Genomic DNA, 22,612 nt, shown 5'->3' with positions numbered 1-22,612 from the left:
GCGGCGGGGGCTCGGCCGGGGCCGCGGCGGGCCTCCAGACCGGAGCGAAGACGGGCCGCGCGGGCGCGGGCGAGCGCAGCAGGTCTCGGCGGCGGCGGGCGCGGAGTGCGGGGCGGGGGGCGGGGAGGCCGGGGGGCGGGGGCCGGGGGGCGGCCGCCGGGGCAGGCTCAGCCCGAGCGGCGGGGCATGCCGCGCCGGGGCGGCGGCCGGGCGGCGTGGAGCCCGTGCGCGGCGCAGGCCCCGGGTCGCTCTGCTGTTCCCTCACAGCTCCGGGTGTCGCCGCTCTCCAGCGCGCGCGTCAGCGCCCAGCCCGCCTCAGCTCCGCCGCCGCCGTCGCTGCTGCTGCTGCCGCTGCCGCCGCGCTGCTCCACTTCTACAGACTCGATTCTTCGACAGCCTCGCACGGCGCCTGCGCGGGCCCCCTCCCCTAGCGCGCGCCCGCTTTCCCTCCCCCGCGCGCGCCCGCCCCTCCCCCACGCGGAGGCCGGGCGTTGCTGGGAGAGCTGGCCTGGCGCGGTCCGCGTCTCCGCTGAAGGCGCTGCGAGTGTGCTGTTCTCTTCAGCCACCCAGCGACCTCGAGTATTCTCGCAGGCAGGACTCCCTCCCCTCCGGGTCTGTTTGGGTAAAATCGTGCTAAAACTCGTGCTTTTAGCAGCGAGGCCACTTTATGACTTGGCTCTGTCAGTGCTGTCTGGAGGATGGGGACTCTCCGTGCAGCGTGGCCCACAGGGCTTTAGGAGTTCCACTTGGACTGTTCAGTCGTGCTTTACACTCGCATGTGTCTTGGGAGGGACACGCGCTGCTAGAACCCTTAAGTTTTCCTGATGCAGGACTGACCGTTCCCAAGCCTAGGACCTTCCGGAAGGCGGGGGGGCGCGGTGCAGCGAGCTGCCAGCCCCGTCCCCTCTTCACTGACCCGGGTCCTCGGCGCCAGCGCCCGGCCACTTATGTAGGTCCGCGGCGGGCGCGTGACGTGGGCGCGGGGCTGGGGTCCGCGTGCGCCGTCGCCGAGTGCGCACACTCCGCGCGGACGTGACTCGGCGCCGCTGGCGCTGGCGAACTCATTGAGCGAACGCACATTCCAGGGATCCGGGTCTGCGGCCAGCGCGCCGCGTCAACGCGCAGACCCCGCCCCCGGGAGGCTCTGCGCCTCGAGGCCCCGCCCCCGCGCCCAGCGTGTACTCGAGGTGGTGCGGCGCGGGCTGTGGGGTGAGTGGCTGGCAAGCCCAGGCCGCTTGCGGGCGTCCCCGCGCTCCCGGGGGCGGAGCGGAGGGCGCTCACCGCACGACCTGGGCCAGGCTCAGCCCGGGTGGGGGCGTACGCGCCTAGCGCGAACAGCCGACCCGCCGCGGCCCGCCACGGTTGGCAGCCGCTGCTCTGCCCGAGCTGAACTAAGCACTTGAGTTTCACACTTGCATCGGGAGGAGGAGCTGGTGTGTGTTATGGTAAATCACTTTTGTCTGGTCGTTAGTCTCACCGACTAATAGACGTGGGCTTATCACTCTCAGTCGGAACTTTGACACTTCAACTCTGTAAGGGCGGCCTCTGATGCTGCTCTTGTTGAAAAACAGGCCCACATGGCTCCCTGAGACTGGAATGAGCTGGTTACGTGTGGGAAGAACAAGGTACTAATTATATTATCTTTCCTACCACTGGATTGGTAGGTGGAGGGAGAAAAAAATCCTGCTGACGTTTCTCTCTAGTTGTTGCTATTGAAAATGCCAGGTTGCTTCAAAGGATTAACCACAAGGAAGAGAAAAAAAAAACACCCTTAGAAAAACAGTGGAGGGAGCCGCTTAAAGCACATGAAAAAACCTGTTTGCAATGACACAGAAAACGTAATGCCAGACCTAAATTTTTTTTCAAGCTAACGCTGAACGTTGTTTCTTGGGGATTTCCAGAGAAGGTGTACAGGCCATAAAGGTTTCCCCATCTGTTCCGGATCCTGCCCCGCGATTGCAGTTCTGTCTCACCCTCTCCTACCTGGGGAAACGGACCTGCCAAGTTGCCTTTCCCCGCAGTAGCTGGGGCCAGTGGGTTTGGTCACTCTTTGTCCCTGCTGTTGCGCACCTCTTTGAGCATCTGTCCATGGAGACTGTGCCACTTATTCTAGCACGGGACTTGGCCCACCCGGCCACTGCCCAAAGGGGATGAGGCCCAGTCTTTGTGCTGCAGAGAGGTGAGCCATTTCAACACCCCTAAACGGTGGCCCCGCGAGGCAGTGAGGGAAACATTACAAGAAAAGTCAGTGTTGGAGCCATGGCCTAATTATACGCATTTACCTGCAATCGGGCACTAATACCCTCAAGGGATAGCCCTGAGTAGAAACACTGAGAGGCAAACTCTGCCTTGAGCGGGACTAAGGATTTCTGTAGAACGGAGCTTTTCTTCTCCAAATGGAGAGCATTTCCTTTTTATCTTAACACTACCAGTTTAATGTCGAAACTGGGTTGATGTAACTTCCCTAATGAAATGCCCGCAGGAAAATGGAAAGGCTATTTTAGTTCTGGTCTCTCTTGCCATAAAAGGATCCGGGATCAAGGGGGTTAAGGCTGGCCCTGGATCCAGGACAGCAATTCCTTATATTGTATCAAAAGTCTTCCTGCTGCCTGGCCTTTCAAGGAGCTCTGAAGCAGCTTTATCGATGTATGCTAAGTAAACACAGCTTTGTTTTTGTCTCCCACTCCCGCCCTCCCTCCCGGCGCAGCCAGGAGCTGGATCCCTTCCAAAGCGCGGCTGCAGCAGTCACCGCGCCTCCTCCTCCGCGCACTGGGGCAGGGTTTCTAGGGTGAGGCAATGCGTCTGCAATTCGCAGAGACAAGGCAGGAATTGTAATTGTAGTTCATCATGTGATGACTTATGAAAGAGGAAGTCGGTATGTTTTAGTCACGTAGACTGCCCTCCTGCTTAAGGCCCAGGTCCTTTCAGAAGAGAATTATGGTAATCTTTGCCTTTCGGAGTCAAGGTTACCTGCTTGGCTGCAGTGAGCTCCCACACATTCGTACTTGGACAGGCGCAGGCCGTTTGCAGTGTAGTGGAGCTGTGGGTTGAGGCTGGCTTTTAACCAGAATGCTGAAATGCCACAATTTGACTTCAGGACTAAAGGAAATATTCTATGGGGGAAATTGCTGAGTCTAGACAAAGCAACAGTCCTTCCCAGCTCTAATTTCTAAGATTTAAAAAATGAAAGTCACAGGTTAGGAGCGAAAGAAAAGCTGTTCAATATGATACTGACACAAGCAGGAGTGAGGGAAGTGATGGGGAAGGTAAACCAGAGGGAGCAGTTCTAAGTGGCAGCTCAATGGGAAGAACAGATCTGACCTCCACATACTGAGGCAGCCACTGTGTGAGCGGTAAACACCTGAAACCCGAACTGGTCGCCAGAGCTCATTCCAGTGGAGATGCTCTTGTTAACGCCACAGCCCTGTACTGACAGTCCACAGGGCAGTGTGAAGAAATGGTTCCCACCAGACGACACCCAGCTGCAGGAGGGTGCCACCCCCACCCTCAGCAGTGTGTGGGTGCTATCTGGGAGGTGGTGTGCTGAGTTCAGCGTTCACCCTATATCCACATGTGGAATCAGCCTTCATTCTTTAGAGTGCAGTTTCTATTAATAGCATGATGTTGCAACCATACTAAAGCAGCTTAAACTCTGACCCCTGGCATATTTGAAGGAGAAAAAAAATGCAGTGACGTGTTTTTTGGATTTCTGTGGATACCATCCTAGGCTCTTTGTACTTGGGCAAAACAAAGTACCGTAAGACTGGAAAGACATGTGTGATACTCAGTGCTTTCCCACTTTAAAAGATTATAAATGTATGTTTGAACATATTTGTTTATGTGAATACATCTACACATACTCTATAGAGTCAGGACATAAATGAACCTTTTGTGATAGATACGAGAGCTTTTCTTCTAAGCAGTACCATTTTATGAGACAATTCTGTTTTTCGCATTGCAAATGTACTTTTTTAGAAATGTTTTCCTTTTGTTCGACCTTTCCCTATAGCCTGCCTCCCCTGTGCATGGAAAGCATTCGTATATTAAGGAAACTTTTGCACGTGAAGGAGATAAACTCTGTGGAGGGTCTAAGAATCAGGCCAAATAAAGTCACAGGAGCTCTTAATCATCCACATATTATACACAGAAGCTGTTAGTCACCAGCCTATATGTAAACATATGTGCAGGTCCCCCTTACAGTAAAGTTTGGGGTCTTGATGTAGGCTAAATTCTTACTGTGTCAGAATTTAAATTGCTAAGTGAAAATACAGGCAAAGGAGAGACTGAGGTCACATACTCTCTCAGGCTGCAAGAAAATTTGTAGGAGAACTGGAAGGGATTCAATAGCCATTTGATGCCAGAATCCTCCTATTGACTTTTTGGAAAGAACATGATCAAATGCACTTTTCTGGAATAATATCTGGATGCAGGTTTAACTTATATTTAAGACACTCACTAAAATCCTTTAAAAGACATCAGTAGGAAGACGCTGACAAAATAGTGAACTAACTTCACAGATAATGTTTGAAAATATTAAAATGGCAAATTTTCTCTCATTAACTTGCCTACTTAAAAATGTAACTTTCCTACATACACATTTAATAGTAAGGGAACTGAAAAAGTAGAAGATGTGACAATTCTAAAAAGTTAAGAATAATATCTTTGTGTTTATTATATCTTTCATATGGACATTCAAAAAATATTTCAAGCATAAATTCTATTATCTTGTCATCTTTTTCAGAAACTGAAAACCTAAGGTAGTAAACGACTAAATGATTTGCCTACAGTAACACTAAAGGTGAGTGTCAGAACTGAAATCCAGGTATGAGTCTTGTTGTCTAACGGCAAGGTCTAGAACATTCTATTTGCATATTGCATTTAAAAAATCATGTAAGCACAGTTTAGAGGCCTAGCAAAAGAGTGTTAACATCTGTGTTAACAAAAAGAGTATTAAGATTTGCTTATCTATATATTTAGAGGAAAAAAAACGGAAACCCTGATATATTTCGTAGGATGCATAGCCTGAAGAAAAGTAAACAGTGACAACAGATAGAGGGAGATGGTAAAGGTGAGAGGCATCGGCCTCGCCACCATGCCTAGCATGGGATTCCTTAAATGGCAAGCCATTTTGTGCTGGTCTTTATGAACCTTAGATAAAAAGGGATGTTGGTGTTAGGATAGAAGCTTCAATCCTGGGATTCCGTGTGGTGAGGAAATGGATTGGGCACTCACCAAACTGGAATACCGCACCTCTAACACTTTGTGACCTATTTCCTTAAACACAAAGAGGAAAATCTAATGAATTCATTTAATTCCTATTGTAGGACTCCAATCCCGACCACTTTGCACTCAGACAAATAAATATAATAGGCTATAGGGCACTGAAAAGGAAAACCCACTGGGTCAGATATTTCATAGAATTTCAAGGGGCGGCAGGAAGCAAAACGATCATAACTTATTCAAATAAGCCTTCATTATTATTGTTTGTATTTCTTATGAAATAGAAATTAGCCAGTATGAACTGGACTGACTTTCTCTTGACAAGACAAAAACATATTTTGTAAAAGAACAATCAGCTGGAAAATTTGGCCTTTACTAATGAGGTTTGAGTAATCTGTTCTGGTGGCTTGCTTACTCTAGTCTAATGCGTTTGGCAAAAAAAAAAAAAAGTGTTGTTATTTAAAACTATTATTTTATGTGTGGAGGTGTTATTCCAGTGATATCCATCCAAAAATCTAAATATTTAACCAAATTCTTTCTCCAAACTTTTTTTTTTCAGTCTTACGTATAAAGGAGACACAGCTTCCTGCAGGAGGGGAAAAGGAAGGAAAGTTAAAAAGACTAATTGTGGACTGTAATTTATTAATTGGAGTGAATGGCTGGGTTCATTGGCTCATCCGTTCCAGTGCCCACATGGTAATACTTCTTTGCCAAGGGGAGTGCAAAACCATTGATAGAATTAAGATTCACACTAAGTACATGGGAGCAGACAGCCTGAGTCTGAGTTCTAGCAAAAGACCACTCGTGGACAGAAATAGAGAAATTGATTTCCTAAAATGACTGCCGGAGTACAGTGTGTTTACTGAAAAGCTTGTCACAGACAGCTAAAATCCAAAGACAAATGAACTTTGACAGACTTGTTGGCAAGCTGGCTCAGCCCTTCAAGCAAATTCCTGAGTGAGGAAGTTTGTTCTCAAACATGCCTGGGGACTATACACATTGAACTTCCTGGGGGCCATTATCTCTTAGCATTTAAGAGATAGCTAAATTTTAAACATTTTTCAGACTGCTTTTATTCTTTCTATCTCTCTAATTTGCATTATCAGACCAATTCATTATTCTTAGCAGGAACTGACAACATCTACGTCTCTATGAATTTGGTAAACTGAGGCGCCACGACAGTAAGGACTTTGCCTTGAGACAGAAAATGTGCAGTTAAACGACAGCTAGAATTTGGGTTTCCCAGACTGCAGTTCTTTCTTTAGCCCACTGGTGGGCTACCTCCTATTTCTGTTTTCTTCACAGGTTCTTTTTTACATACATGTAAATATCTGTGCAGGAGATAGCTGAGGTCCTTCATGCACCTGGCATGGGACCTGAGGCAGATCACGTGGGCACAATGGGCCTGTGTTCTTGAGTGGACGAGGGGATGCTAAGCTTGAAACCATTTCTGCTCTGACCTTTCGTGGGGACAAAGGGCGTCCAGGAGAATCTGATAATTCCAACCCAACATTCTTCTGACACATAAGGTATCATAAGACAATGCAGGGAAAAACCATGCAAAAAAATAACCAGTAACTGCCTGCCCATTATTTTGGGGCATCATGCCATCCAAATAAAGTTGTGAGGTTAAATGGCTACCAGAGCATCCCATCATCCAAAAGCATTGTGTCTGCTGGGTTTGGGCTCAGATCCCAGGCCAGGAGCGTCTAAACCACGGTCTATACTTAAAGTTAGCCAGGGCAGAAACAGCTGTATCAGCATTAATATGCCAAACTAAAGTGTTTCAAGGCTTATGGAAAATATTTCTTTCCACAAGAGACCACCTTATTTTAGATATAAATGTGTGGCAAAGATTCAGTATATTATGCACAGGCTTTTCGGGTTACTCAAGAGGGCCCCCGTTGAAGAAAAACAACAACAGTTCCATACACTGACAAGCATTTGGCTGAATAGGTCAGCAGGATGTGGAAACTTGTTTTGAGGTTTTTTGGTATTCTCACCCAGGATTCCACTGCTTAATAGCTGTGTGGCTTCTTCGCTGGCTATATACTGAATTTATAAAGGATGTTATGAGAGTAAGTTCTAGGAATTCTGATGTTTTGAAATTTGTGACTTGGTTAACTATAGTGAAATGTTACATTCATAACCTTTTATGTGACTTGTTAATTTGGGTCTGATTATGAAAAATCTTAAGGAAGTTTCTTAAATTCTATGTTTTTCAAAAATGGTGGTGGGAAGCACTAATGTGTAATGTTTCATTCCGACTATTCTTAAACACACAAAAAAGAGCCATATTCTTTACTTTTCATCCAAACGTTATTCAATATATTTTAAAACGAGTGTTCCAGAACCAGACTTCCAGATTCCTTGACTTCAGAGGGTGGAAAAAGATAGGCAGCCCCTTTTAGCTGTAACAGGAGACATTCTTTTAAAAGCCTGGAATGCTGAAGCCCTCTTAGACTGAAAACATGTCAGGACATGCCTTTTTGGGATGCTGTCAAGTGGTTTAGGCTCAGAAGTCTACATTCCATACTTTTGAAATTGTTTTCTGTTGGCAGACGACCTCTTGATTATTTTCATGTGGTGGGTGTTCAGGCCAACCTCTCCTGTTCCAAGTGACTAAAAAGAAAAAACAAGACCCGCACTCTGCGAAGTGTCCACATTTCAGCATAAAGTTATGGGTTGTGTGAGTGCTGGGTCAAGTTTGTGAGCCTTGTCCCAGTTCAGAATGGAAGTTAGTGCAAAACCAGACACACGTTACCTAGAATGCTTCATTCTCAGCGCTCTTGCTTCTTAATAGTGTCACCACGCTAAGGATATAAGTTAGAAACAAGCCAGCTATCCCACATCACAGAGCCTCTGTTTTTCGGAAGTTCTGATTCATGGTTGGAGCACTGCACCAAGTTAGTATACTGGCTCGTATGGGACTGGTTAGATTAACAGTAAATGTTCTGCCCCCCCGGCCCCCACCCTCAGAGCTCGTTTCACAGGCCCCACTATCTGTGAGTCCCAAACAAAGGTAGCCGACTTAAAATTCTGCCAACATCTACCTTATTAGGGCCCACGTTAGCAGATGTTTCGGTATTTCTTGAACACCAGCAGGATTCTGAACATGCCCTGAAACAGAGAGGCATGATCTTGGGTAATGGTTAAAAATGAAAGGTCTCAGTGGCTGGCTGGCTGGCTCAGTTGGTTAGAGCGTGGTGCTACCATAATAACACCAAGGTTGCCGGTTCAGTCCCCGCATGGGCCGCTGTGAGCTGCGCCCTCCTTAAAAAAACAAAAAAACCCCAAAAACCCACAACAAGAAAGGTCTCATCTCATTTCACTTTGTGGGAATTACTTTTTTACTTGTCTGTTTTATTGGGAAATTTCCCAGAGACTTCTATGCAACGAGAAACTATCCTGGAAGAAAACAAACAGGACAGGCATAACAGAGTTAGAGTTCTTTTAAAATATTTCATTTTGCAGACCAAGAATACAACTTGTAAATCTTTTTTATGCTTCTATTATGGTACATAAATTATGATGTTTTAGGAGAAGCCAGGAAAGCCAACATAGGGAAGAAAGTCACTTTCTTTCAGCTTTCCATAGGTAGTATAATTTAAATAATTCCATGGTAGCATTTCAACACCTCCAATTGAACACTGTTGTTTACGAAGTAAGAACAGTAATCCTCGTGTAAAAGGTAGTATTGCTACCCTGAACAGCAGATGGTGTTATTAAATACACAGGCAAAGTCTAAGGTCATAAGGAACTAACAATTAACCAGAAATACGATCTGTCACAGTTGTTTAATGGGTAACCTTGCAGATATATGCCACTTGTATTATCGTGAGTGTTGGGAGGTATATTGTCAAGCTCAGAGCAGTTACAAGTCGGCTTAGAAATGTTGTAATTATATTCTTGTTTAAGCATTTAGTGAGACCAGAAAGAAAGTGGAAATCAGTGTGATTTCCTCATAATACTGCTTTCTGTTGCCTACTTTGAAAAATACCGATTCAGACTGCACAATTTCATAGCTATCTCTGAATATAATTGATCTCCCCCAAACTAATCCTGTCAAAATTTGGGATTTTAGACTGCTAGTGTGAGTCGTTCTAAGACTTCTCTGCGTTATCGTAGGCATCACTGTTGCCCCTGCAGATTTTGTAGCGTGAAGATGATGAGAGAAGATTTGGGCATACACCACAGCAAACCGGGAACAGCTAATGGTAGTGAGTTGGGAGGAGGTGGAGGGAAGATAATTGTCACCGACTTCCCAGTCAGTAACAGGGGCACTATTAAAATCGGGAAGTGGGCTCAGTTTTGACTATAAATCAAATACAAATAGGTCAGTAAGGTAAGAGGGAAAATGATCCACAGGGCAGCCCCCAAGTCTGAATGACAAAGAACAGGGTTACAATTTGGAAGCGTGAATCTTGGTCCATTGGCAAGAACTCCAAAATGTATGGGGAGTTGTGATTCCAGCCGTAGTATCAACCAATCCGAAAAACAGCACCTGGGAAAGCTAAAACACCCTGGTGCCCCCGGTTAATAGAAGATGAACAATGGAAACAATTTTCGGAGGTCACTAGCTAATCAGAGTAAAGAAGTGGGTGGATTCCAGTCTGGACAAAAACTGTTGTTAAATTTCCCTGCTGTTGGATGTGGTGAGGAAGTGTGAATCACAGAAAATATGTGCTCGTAAGAATCTTCTTACACAGTTTCACACGTTTAAGTATGTTTATTTACATTTCTCCAAATTTAAAGTATTAGGGAACGAAAGCACAGCCTCTGAAGGCAGGGACTCCCAATTTGAGACCTTCATCCACAAGCTCAGACAGTTTGATTTTCCATGTGGCCAAGACTCCTGCTGGAACTTCCAGCAGTCCTCAGAAAAGCCAGTGAGATACCCTTGGGCTGAATGAATGAGAACTTTCTGGAGAGCAGAAGACTGGTGGAGGTCCAGCTGGAAAAACATATGGCAGCAGAGACAGAAAGAGTGTTTCATGACCAGGAACTTTATAAAAAATCTCTGCAGGCTCAAGGCAGCCATTCCAACCTAAGGTCTTCCTAAGCATGATGGATGTTCTTCCTTCCAGGACTGCCTCCAATTCATCTGGACCGCAGCCACCTCGGCATCCTCAGGCGCCCCTTGGGACAGTGCCTGCAGAAGAACAAGAGTCGCACCACATCCCACCTCCAAGGCCAGGAGGCCATGCCTGCCCCACCCCCAACTGAGCCAGGAGATGGCAGCTTATTGTGTTGTCCTGAAAAAAACTAAGCTCGCAAATCTCTGTAGACAGTGTTTTATAATAGGTGGGTCAGGAGGGAAAATAGCTATGGTAAATTCTCTGCTTAACCACACACGAACTCTGAGCATTTTGGGGCTACACAGTGACACAGACTGAGTTCAAGGAGCCAACCCATGCGGTCTGAGTGTCAGACTAGAACACCCAGAGGAGGTGACTTCTGCAGATAAATGCATAGCCTGGAGGTTTTATCAGTCCCTCCCCCGCCCAATGTCATTTCCAAAACAATGAGAAGGAATATTTGATTTTCCCATGTTAATTCTCCATAATGATCATCTCTTATTGCTAATAACTATTTGTATCTGTTACTATTGGAATGCTGTATTCTTTAGAAAAGAGAAATTAGGAGGCGATTATTCAGAATATAAAAAAACACTTTATAAAGTCTAAGTTATCATGGATTGTAAAAAGAAAAACTATGTTCCTCTAGACTACTTAAACAGCATTAGATTGTAAAACTGTAACCAATATGTACTTTTTAAAGATGCACACATTGTATTGGAGGGGTAGGCATGTGTACCTTTTTATCTTCAGCTGTGACATCCATAATTTAGCTATAGCTAACACTACTATTTTTTTTCAACAGATCATACGGTCACCCTTTCAACTTCTCTGATGGATGTTTCACCACCATTTTCCTTAAGCTGTGGCAATAGCAGAAGTAGCAATCACTGTAGTCACAAACATCAGGGCCTAACTTTATTAGCCAATCATTATGACAATTACCTTCCGGTTTTCTCTGTCAAAGTGAGTACACACATTTCCAAGGCATTTATTTTCATTACTGGACAGAGAATGGCCAATAGGTCAGTTACATACACTCCATGCTGATAAAGCAATGTTATTAACGTCTGGTAAAAAAGAAGCAAATTTATAAGCCCTTTATACTTGGGTTGTGTTTTTCCTCTTAGGAACACAAAGCAGAAACCAAGATGACTAGTGTGTGTATGCATACATTATTACTATATTATATATAATAATGTATTCCATATATTCATAAGTATGTATTTATATATTTAAAATAGTGTCAGGTAGTATGTTACTCATTTAGAAAGAGCTTTTCATCCATCTGGTCAAAGAGGGGAGTGTATCCAAGACCACCTGGGCCTAACGGGAAGAAGCTTTGAAACCCGGCATTTTCTAAATGATCAGATAGAGAAAACGAAGTCACCTTTTCTCGATTTACTCTTTGAGGGGCACCAGGAGTGCAGACATAGATCTGGGCTGGGATCTCACTGTTTGTCTTTTGAACGGGGTCCCAGCTTCCCTTGGGCTGTCCAGCTCTATTCCACATGGTTCCAGGAGCTCCGAATCACTATGCACAGACCCTCCGAGGTATAAGGCCTGGGAACGTAAGCCATGCTCTGTGATGGGGGCCAATCCCGCCTCTGCTGCCATTGTACTGTGCAAACACAAGCAATCGCTTCTCGGTGCTTCATTCACTTACCTCTCTCTGTAAATTGATAGAATGACAACAACAAAACCAAGTGCCGAATGCCCAAAGCCAAGTGCCAGGTTTACTAATATGTCCAGAGACCACTCAGCGGGGGTAAGTCTCCCCAGCGATTAAGAGTGCAGGGCCTGGAAACAGAGCGCTCTGGTTCTTATTCCGGTTCTGCAACTTTAATCAGCTGTGTGATCCTAGGCAAGGTACTTAAACTTCTGTGCCTCAATTTTCATATCTGTGAAGAATGGGTGTAAAAACAGTACTTACTGCAGGGATTGACAGGAGGGTTAAATGACATGTAAAGTGCTTGAACACTGTCGGGCACACAGCAAGCCCTCCATTAACACTGGCCTTTGTTATGTTGGGCATATCCAGACCAGGCTGAAGCAGCCGCTTGTCCTAAAACCAACCAGATCATCTACCTCCCTTGGCCAGACTTCAGCATCTTACCTTAGGGACAACCCCTGCTGCGAAGCATCCCTCCACACCCACCACTGCAGGAAGTCCCTACCTCCAAAGCTGCCAATGACCATTTTGACCACGTTGGGGAGACGTAACTCTTGTTCTTCCTGAGTCATCTGCCACTTTTGATAGCACTCCTTGGGTTCTTTTTCTCACTTTGGCTCCTAAGGACATTTCCTGTACCTACTGAACATAAACAAGTCAAGAACTTAACACGTCTCTATGTGCGTTTTATCTGTTTGCCCCGCCCCCCACTTTCCCACCCCTTCTCCCCCTTACTCCAGGCTGGCGGTGTCAGCACTCAGTGTGTAGTACATACTGTAGATACTCAATGAATGCCTGTGGCCCTGCCCCGACGGTTGAAGTGCTTCTGCATCCCTGTCCCTCTGTGTTGTCTGCATATTTGAGCCCTTACTGCTCTTCCTGGAATCTCTGCTACAATGAAATAAACCCTTTAAGGGCGTCCATCCTTTTCTTCATTTGAGGTTGAGATTCTTTATGGTTAAATGTAACCTGTTTCAGATTTCCAATTTTTTGGAGGGGGTATATTTTTAAGGTCTAAATTTCGCTTCGTTCATGAAACAGACTTAGGAATTAATCTCCCAAAACATCAAAACCACACAGTTATTCTGAAAACGACTCCTCTTGGAATGTACAAGATGGCATTTTAACAGGGGACTCATGTTTTCTGAGAGAGAGAACCCAAGAATTTTAAAGATAAAGTTCCTTTCTTAAACACGATAACCTCTGGTTCAATCTCATCCTGAATCCCTCTGCCTACATCTCAGTTCAGGGCCACATCAAAGGGTTGCGTACCTCTGAGAATCAAGGTTAATTAAAACATTAGCATATAACATTAAAAAAAGGTTTTTTGATTTTTTTTTTTTACATACACACTTTCTGAAATCAACTATACATGATTTTTAAAAAATTACCCATTATTTTGGATTATTCACATCATTAGGCACAGTAAGGCTCATGATATTTTAGGGACCCATGAAAATGTCTTAATTTTAATTTCTTTTAAAATCAGAAGGGAGAAAATATAACAATGATTATATAATACTTCAAAATAATATAACAACAAATATATAATAATTCAATCTAGATTATATTTGTCTCTATACCAGTGCAGGTGTAGAATATAATTTTTAATTTAATTTTTTTTAGTGGAGCAAGGAGCCCACAAGGGCAAAAATGCACATGGCAGTTCCAGGAACCAAGAAAGTCATAATGCAGCCCTAATAATGACAACTGATTTTGCTTAGGTTCATGTTGTCATATTAGGTATTCCTGGAATGTTTTTATATTTTTAATTTATACATTGCCCAGACTTAGTCTTTGGTTTTCTAGGTTTTTTTTCCTGTTTATATTGGTCCCTCACAGGTCTCATCCATTTCATTGTTTTTATTCACAGTCTCTATAGTAATGACTTCCAAATCTTTCTCCCTGTGTCGAATTCTAATTTTGACCTTTAAATTGCCCACTGGGCATTTCTACTTGTGTGTGTCATCACCAGCTCAAAAACCTACAAACTCATCAGTGAGCTCATCTTCCACTGCTTTTCTCTCTCTTTTCCTGTCTGTTAGAATCACTACTGATGTTGTAGCCATGAAAGAGCCAGCCTTTCTCTCGTCTCCTCTTTCGCTCCCTTATCTGAAGATCTGCTTGAGCCGTAGATCCCCATGCGCTCTGTGTCCCTGTGTGAGTCTTGCTTTAGCCTCGCTTTACTTGCCTCTTATTAAAGTTCCTGCCACAGGCTGCTGGCCGACTTCTCTGCATTGAGCTCCTGCACCAGGACCCCTAACCATGCCTGAAGGGATCGAAGCACTGTTCTCATCATTTTCTTCCTCTGGTCCACAATTCCACCACTTCAACCCAAATACCTGACCCAGTTTCTCCGGCCCCGCTCAGGTGGGTTCCTCCATTCTGGACCGCATGTCTCCCTACACATTGACACCCACCAAAGGAGAAAAGGAAGGACCCTCTTCACTCACCCACGCACTGGACCTGCTCTTTTTGTCGTTTGTTCATGTCCTTCCCTTCATTCGCTCATTTATTCAGTAGTTTAAGGGACTACTCTGTCCGAGGCACCTTAAATGTTCTCTCACTACCCATTACAACCCTACACTGCTTTCAAAGCTCAGGTCATGTAGCCCCTGGTCCTCCCTTGATCCCCAGTGTCTTCTGAACCCGCAGGGTACTTGTAGAGAGTGTCCCAGAATTTAGCATTTGGTTATATATGTGGTATGGGATTTCTTGGACATACCGTGTATGCTATTTGTGTGAGTTTTGTGAAAGCATTGATCTTTACAGATGATCTACCTTTTCTATCACCCAACTGCACCTGACATCCAGCCCAAGGCTGATTATGAATGAAAACTGCTATTTTTCAGTGCTTGTTATGCTATGATCCAGTCACTAACCATGCTGGGTACTTTATATACACTTATCCCTGTGAGCTTGATATTATCAACACCCTTTCTTACAGATGGGGAAACTGAAGCTCAGAGAAATTGACTTGGCGAAGTTTCCATAGTCATTAAGTATTAGGTTGCTGCAAAAGTAATTGCCTTTTTTTTTTTTAATTGGGGAATATTGGAGAACAGTGAATTTTTCCAGGACCCATCAGCTCCATATCAAGTCATTGTTTTCAATCTAGTTTTTTTAGGGGTGGCGCGGCTCAGCATCAAGTCAAGTCGTTGTTTTCAATCTAGTTGTGGAGGGCACAGCTCACTGGCTCATGTGGGAATCGAACCGGCGATCTTGGTGTTATGAGCACTGCGCTCTAACCACTGACCAAACCGGCCGCCTCTGTAGTTGCAGTTTAAAAGATTAAAAATAATTGCAAAAACTACAATTACTTTTGCATCAACATAAGCTAAACTGGAATTTAAGTCTAGGCCAGACAAAAACTGCTCTCAACCTCTTTGCTAAATTAACTCTACTTTTTGATTTGTAAATATTCAAATCTCATTCTCTTTTTAGTGTTAATTATGCTTGTTTTATATTTTTTAAAGCCTGCTATTCTATCCTTTCAAGGCTCTATTCTTATATCAGACCCACTAAACCCTTCTAGAATCTCATCATAAATGTCTACCAGATATTGGAGATATATACACACACACATATATATATATATATATACACACACACATATATATATATTAAATACACATACATACATACAGAGGGTGCCCAAAAAATGTATACATTTTTTAAGAAAGGAAAACACTATTAAAATTGTAATACTTAATATATACCGATAACAAAAGATGAATACACATCATGTGTATATATTTTTTTGATACCCCCGGTATATATATATATATCACTTAAATACATATTATAATATATATTATGTATTATATATATAAAAAAATATATATATATTCGGCAGTTTGTGGTTTTCTATATATATATATATAATATACACATATATAAATATACAATATATATATAAAGCATTAGGCTTATATGTGAACCCACTCAGCCAGTATCTTTCTCTTTTGCAAAGTAATAGATTTTGTAAATTAAAAAAAAAAACCTCAAGATTAAAAATACAAATTAATAAATGTACAATGGAAACAAATTGAAAACATAAAAGTAGTTCTCAAAATGAACACATTATATATAAAAGTTCGTGACCAGGAATTCTTCAGTTGAGTTTGCAATAATGTTAAACCATTAATACTATGTTTCTCTGTTGTTCTCTATATACCCTAATCTGGTTGAGTTTCAGAGACCATTAAAAAGCCGTCTATAGCATTAAGAAAATAAAATAATAAAATTTAAATTGCTTAGCTACAATGTACTAATTTTACTTTAAGAACATTTTTTTGGGGGGGCGGGTGCTGAAAACTCCTTGAGATATTTGTGGTGAGGCATCATTTCAAAATGAAGTCTGTGGCAGAACTGTCATCTTTGGGTTCTGGAGCATGCCATCTTGTTGCTGGAAGATGGTAAGTATTTGCTTACTAGCCCTTCAATGCAACTTGCCTCCTGTGACAGTGACTGCTACCTGTCTCCCAATATCCATCCTCTTTTCTTTCTTGATAACAGAACCCTAGTTTTCAGCTGGGTTCGTTGCCCTAGTGGCTGGTCATCAACCCATATCTTTTTGGGGGGCACTATTTCCCAGCCTCCCTTGCGGTAATATACAGCCATTAGTGAGTGGAAGTGGTACATGTCACTTCCTGTTCTGGCCCATAACTCCACACTCTTTCCCCTTTTACAGTTTGATGCAAACAAGTTTTGGAAGACAAGTGTTGAAGATGGTAGAGGCACAAGATAGAAGAAACCTGGGTCGCATAATCACCGCTTGGAGGACAACCACCTGCCAATCAAGAACATTATTTTGGACTTTATGTGAGTGAGAAATAAATTTATATCATGTTTGAGTCATTAATCACTTCTCAGTTCCAATAATAAGCTGCAAGTACCTTATTAACACAGACATATGGTAACAGACCATATTTCCTAGTTTCACTTGCTAAGTGTAGCCAGGTAACTAAATTCTGACTAGTGAGATGTAAGCAGAAGTGTTTTTGTGTGATTTTGCAGGAGGCTACTTAAAGCAAGTTGATTTGGATGGGACGGGGAACATTTTGTCTTCCTTTGTTTCCCTTCTACTATTGTCTAAAACTCAGACAGGCCAGGAATTCCACTGGCCATCTCAACGACCTTGTGGAGGGAAGCCATTTACTAAGACGGAGCAGAGAGATAGAAGAGACTTGGTCCCTGCTGGACAGGGAGCTGCTGGACCAATCTTGGACTCCTTACCCCTCCCACAACACTTTCATCTTAGAGAAATCTCTTCTTGTTAAAACCACTCTTTTGATTAAGGTCCAATATCTGAAGTTTTCTTTTTATGGATCATGCTTTTGGTGTCAAATCTAAGAACTCTTTGCCTAGTCTTAGCTCTCAAATATACTTTCCTTTTTTTTTTCTAAAATCTTTGAAGATTTATGTTTTACATTTAAGTTCACAGTCCATTTTGAGTTAATTTCTGCATAGGGTATGAGGTTATGGTTGAAGTTTATTTTTGTGCCTATGGATATCCAATTATTCCAACACCATTTGTTGAAAAGCCGATCCTTCCTTTATTGAATTGCTTTTGCACCTTTGTCAAAAATCAGTTGGGTATATTTGTGTGGATCCTCTATTCTGTTTCACTGATCCATGTGTGTCTCTCTCTCCACTAATACCTCATTGTCTTGATTACTATAACTATATAGTAGGCATTAATATCAGGTAAAGTTATACTTTGTCTTTTATTTTTATTTTTCAAGATTGTTTTAGCGATTCTGGGTCTTGTGTCTTTCCATACAAGTTTAAGAATAAGCTTGTTTATGTCTACAGAAAAAACCTTACTGCGATTTTGATAGAAATTACATTAATCCTATAGATCAATTTAGGGAGAATTGACATCCTTACTATGTTGAGTCTTCCAAGCCATGAGCACAGTATAGCTCTTAATTTATTTAGGTCTTCTTTGATTTCATCAGCTATTTGTAATTTTCAGCATCCAGGTCCTATACATGTTTTGTTAAATTTATATCTAAGTATTTTATTTTCTTTGGAATGATTGTAAATGGTATTATATTTTGAATTTTGGTTTCCAAATGTTTATTGTCAGTATATATAAGTGTGATTGATTTTTGTGTACTGATTTTGCATTCCGTAAGCTTATGGATTCACTTATTTGTTCTAAGAGTTTTATTTGGATAATCCTTGGGATTTTCTATATAGACATTCAGATGATGTCCAAATAGGCACAGTTTTATATCTTCTTTTCCAATCTGTATGTCTTTCATTTCTTTTTCTTGTCTTATTGCAGTGGCTAGAACTTCCAATACTGTGTTGAATAAGAGTGATGATAGTAGATATCCTTATTTTGTTCCAAACCTTTGAGGGAAAGCATTCAATCTTCTAGAATTAAGTATAATGTTAGCTCTAGGGTTCTTTTGTTTTTTGTTTCTGTTTTTCCTTTGTGGATGCTCTTTATCAAGTTGAAGTAGTTCTCTCTATTCTTAACTTATTAAAAGGTTTTTGGGTTTTTTTTAAATCATGAATGCAGTTAGATTTGTCAAATGCTCTTTCTGCAATTGATATGATTTCATTATATGATTTTTCTTCTTTAGCATGTTGATATGATGAATTACATTGATTGATTTCTAATGTTGAACCAGCTTTGCATATCTGGAATAAATCCCATTTGGTTATGCTGTATAATTCTGTTTATACATTGTTGGTTTTAATTTGCTCATATTTTGTTGAGGATTTTTATGTATAAGTTCATGAGAGATAATAGGTCTGTAGTTTTTCTTTTTTAATACTGACTTTGTCTTGTTTTGGTATCAGGGTAATACTAGCTTCATAAAATGATTTGGGAAGTGTGCCCTCCTCTTCTATTTTCTGGAAGAGATTGTGTAAATCTGATTTTATTTCTTTAAATGTTTGGTTTAATTCTCCAGTGAAAACATATGGGCCTGGAGATTTCGTTTTCTGGAGCTTTCTAATTACAAATTCAATTTCTTTAATGGTGAAAGACTCTTCAGGCTGTTTGTTTCATCTCAGTTGAGTTTTGGTAGCTTGGGTTTTTCAAAGAATTGGTCCATTTCTTCTAAGTTGTTAAATTTAAAATCCTTTTGCATCCTCTTTTGTTCCTGATATCATATCTTTGATTTTATTTTTGTCAGTCTCAATAAAGGTTTATCAATTTTATTAAATTTTCCAAAGAACTAGCTTTTTGTAGCATCGATTATTTTTCTACTAGTTTCTTGATACCAATTTTCTTGGTTTCTGCTCTTAAGTTTAACTTCTCTTAAACTTGCCTTGAGTTTATTTTGCTCTCATTTTTCTAGTTTCTTGAGGCAGGAATGTAGATATTTCATTTGAGACTTCTCTTTTTAATGCAAATGTTTAATGCTATTCATTCATTTCCCTTTCAACACTGATTTAGCTGCCTCCTGCTTATTTTAATATGTAGTATTTTTGTTTTCATTCAGTTCTATGTATTTAAATTTTTTTGAGACTTTTTCTTTGACCTTTACAAAAGTTGTTTTTGAATTTACAGTGGTTGTTGATTTTTTTAAAAATAATCTGATTATAGTGAGGGGAAGTGGAAGAATTAAATTTAGTCATTATCAAGAATCCAGCAAATCAAACATAAGTCACTGTGAATAGTAAAATTTTTAGATGATAAAGAAAATAAGAATTGAAGTTAGATTATTAGTGCCTTCTTGGAAAATGGTAATATCTATTCCATGAAAGAGTTCCTTTCATATTGTTTTCTTTACATTTATTATAGTGATTGCTTTCTTCTCTTTTTAAACCTAAATCATTACTTGCTCTCTGTTCAAAAATAACTCAGTCAAATAGATATTCTGCTGAAGCTATGATGTGAAAATAGAAAAAATTTCACTATAACCTTTTTGTTTTATTCTGCTTTTATCTACATCTGTTTGTCACCTTTACTCTGGAAAGAAGGATTTTGGCATTATAATACTTTAAAATATGGACTAACACGAAATGTTCCTGGACAACTTTTATTTGAAAGCAAAACAAAGAATTTATTGCTGACTTGATTACTAGAAGCAAAGTAATCAGAAATTCTATGAAAGAAAGTGCAAGTTGACATCTCTTAAAGTTACTGTAAAAAGCTGAGGTTGATTTTGTAGTTCTTGGTCAGAATCTCACAACAGTTTACATTACTTTTGTATAGTGTCAGGGGCTTCTGTTACTTTGCCTTTTTTATATCCATTTCTTCCTGAGATACCAGGACCCTAATTTTCTTTCAGGAAACTACCCCTTCCTGACTCCCAGTCCCTGTAGTGCTAGTGGAGCTTACTCTTACCCTTAATCCCAGGAGGGGTCATGTGATCCAGGTCTGGCCAATGAGAATTTTAACCATGCTGATTGGTTCAGAAATGAGTATATGTTACGAGCTGAGACTATCAGAGCCAAAATTGTAAGCCCCAGGATTTATGCCAGAAGTAATGGGAAAGAAACTCTCTTCTTGTATGAGTAAACCAATAGAAAGTTAACCTAGAGCTTCTGGTAAACATCTTGTCAAAAAATAGGGAGTAGTTGTTTGAGAATGAAATCATGAGAGAGGAAGGCAGAGCTGAAGGCTGGAGACATATTCCTGAAGACATTGTTTGAGGGTCTGGAACCAGTTCTACCTGAAAGTCTACTCCTGAATTTTTCTGTATATGTGAACAAATGCATTGCCCTTTATGTGAGTTGTATTTCTGTCACTTGCAACTGAGAGTCTTGACCATATACTTAATTTGTTACTAAATTGATTAGGATATAAATATTTTTTTTAATTGCGTCATGAAGCTTTCTTGAATTGGAAAAGGAATGGCCATTCCTCCCTAAAAAATCTCTTGCGACTTGCATTCATTTACAGAAAATGCATACAGTTCTTTTGTATGCATCTTCCTTTTATTCGTACACAATCTAAAGATTTTAAAATATACTTGTTTAGTTGCCTAAATGTTCTAATACACTTGTCTTGTCCTTGCAGTTCATATTAGGCAGTAGGAACTATGATGAACATGTTTTTATAACACCCAACAACGTGCCACTTACCATTAGAAGCTTACTAACAGTTTCCCATGGCAAGAAAAGATCGTAATTCTTCCTACAGCCTCGTGCAGAAGCCTTCCTCCCTCTCACCCAGGGTAACTAGCCACAGCCTGTTCTTCAGAACTCCCCTTTCCTGGGAGGACTAGCTCCTGTTGGCACTGATACCTTTTGCCTGGGGAATGCAGTGTTTTTCTTCTCACATCCTCTGTGAAGGGGTTGGGCCCACCACAGTTTTCCATTCATGAGGTTGGGTCAAGCAGAGCATCTTATAGCATGAAAAGCACCTCTTGGAAGAGATAGTCCCAAGGAAGGCAGCGCCTGTCTGTGTCGGTGCCTCTGTACAGGGGCCACGGTACCGGTGAACCAGGAAGGCTGACTATTCTGGGCTCAGCTAGTTGGGATATTATTTGATGCCAGTGGGAACAGTGCTACAGGCCAAACTAAGTTCTTCACGACTATGTATTCCCTAGGGGAAGACACTTCCAATGCAAATGATTGAAGTGGAAACTGGATGTGCCCTTTGCTGCCTCCATAAAAGCTTTCACGAGTAGGCCGATAAGACTCACTTAAGATTCACGAAACAGGATCTATCAGAAGTGGCTGCAGCCCTTGTTGCAGAGAATGAACAGTAAGGGGTCTGAATGGAGAGGGAGGGGCACTGACTGGGCGCTAACGTGCAGCAGGAGCTCAGCACTTCACTGTCTCTGCCGCTTCACTGGAACAAGGAGAGAAAGACATTAGGATGGAAGATAATGTTCTGTAGACACATAAAGATGGAAGAGAGCATGGCTCGTGAGACGTCACCTCTCTGAAGGTCTACTCGAGGCTGTTCTGGCCGCCTACCCCGGGAAACACCTTCCACATTATTGTAACCGTCTGTGGCCGACTCTGCCACGCGACATACCCAGGCTTTCTGAGTTTGGTGAGCACAGCCATAGGAAGCGGCAGCCTGCCATCAGAAGGGGAGTAACTGGTGTTGGGAAGGGGGAGGGGTGTATCAAGCCCTGTGCCATGTCACACATCACACAACTCATGTGTATCTCAGCAGATCTGTGGAAGTCCTGAGCCTGGGACCTGGGAATGAGACCTGATTTGGAAATAGGGCCTCGGTAGGTGTAATCCAGTGACAATGAGGCAATACAGGGTTAGGGTGGGCCTAATCCGATGACTGTCATCCTTCAGAGAAGGAGGAAGAAGGGGAGAACATCATGCGATGGCGATGGCAATGGAGGTGGAGATTGGAGTGATGTGTCTACAAGCTAAAAAACGGTGAAGGATTGCCAGAAACACCAGAAGCTAAGAGAAAGGCAGGGGGGAGGCCCTCCCCTAGAGCCTTCAGAGAGAGGACAGCCTTGCTGACACCTCGATTTTGAACTTCTGGCGTCCAGAACTGTGAGAATAAATTTCTGTTGCTTGAAGCCACCCAAGTTGTGGTAATTTGTTATGGCAGCCACAGGAAACTAATACACCCGGCTAAAGAGTAAATGCAAGGTACTGTAAAACCCTCTGCATGGCTGGAGAGATCACTGTAGAGCTGTCCCAAGTAGTCACAAGGAGCTATGCCGTCTTCGGCAGAGGTGGTGCAACTTGC

The 22,612-nt window shown here is 42.2% G+C and overlaps 1 long non-coding RNA gene across 7 annotated transcripts; it reads left to right on the top strand.

Annotated features, from left to right (window-relative positions):
- Nucleotides 1-172: 172 nt before the first annotated feature.
- Nucleotides 173-22,325, top strand: LOC117018459 (uncharacterized). 7 transcript variants are annotated; one of them, XR_004422236.1, is made up of 6 exons: nt 173-1,625; nt 4,742-4,798; nt 5,780-10,524; nt 11,104-11,264; nt 16,664-16,794; nt 21,492-22,325. It is a non-coding gene; the product is annotated as an uncharacterized LOC117018459 (long non-coding RNA). The 7 variants fall into 7 exon arrangements; XR_004422239.1 differs by lacking the exons at nt 16,664-16,794; nt 21,492-22,325 and having other exon boundaries at nt 173-1,445; nt 1,572-1,625; nt 11,104-12,672; XR_004422238.1 differs by lacking the exons at nt 16,664-16,794; nt 21,492-22,325 and adding an exon at nt 12,340-12,672.
- The last annotated feature ends 287 nt before the right edge of the window (nt 22,326-22,612 follow it).

Source organism: Rhinolophus ferrumequinum, chromosome 27 (genome assembly GCF_004115265.2).
Source record: "Rhinolophus ferrumequinum isolate MPI-CBG mRhiFer1 chromosome 27, mRhiFer1_v1.p, whole genome shotgun sequence".
NCBI lineage: Eukaryota > Metazoa > Chordata > Mammalia > Chiroptera > Rhinolophidae > Rhinolophus > Rhinolophus ferrumequinum.
The sequence above is the reverse complement of the archived record's forward strand: the minus strand, read 5'-3'. Positions and strand labels throughout refer to the sequence as shown.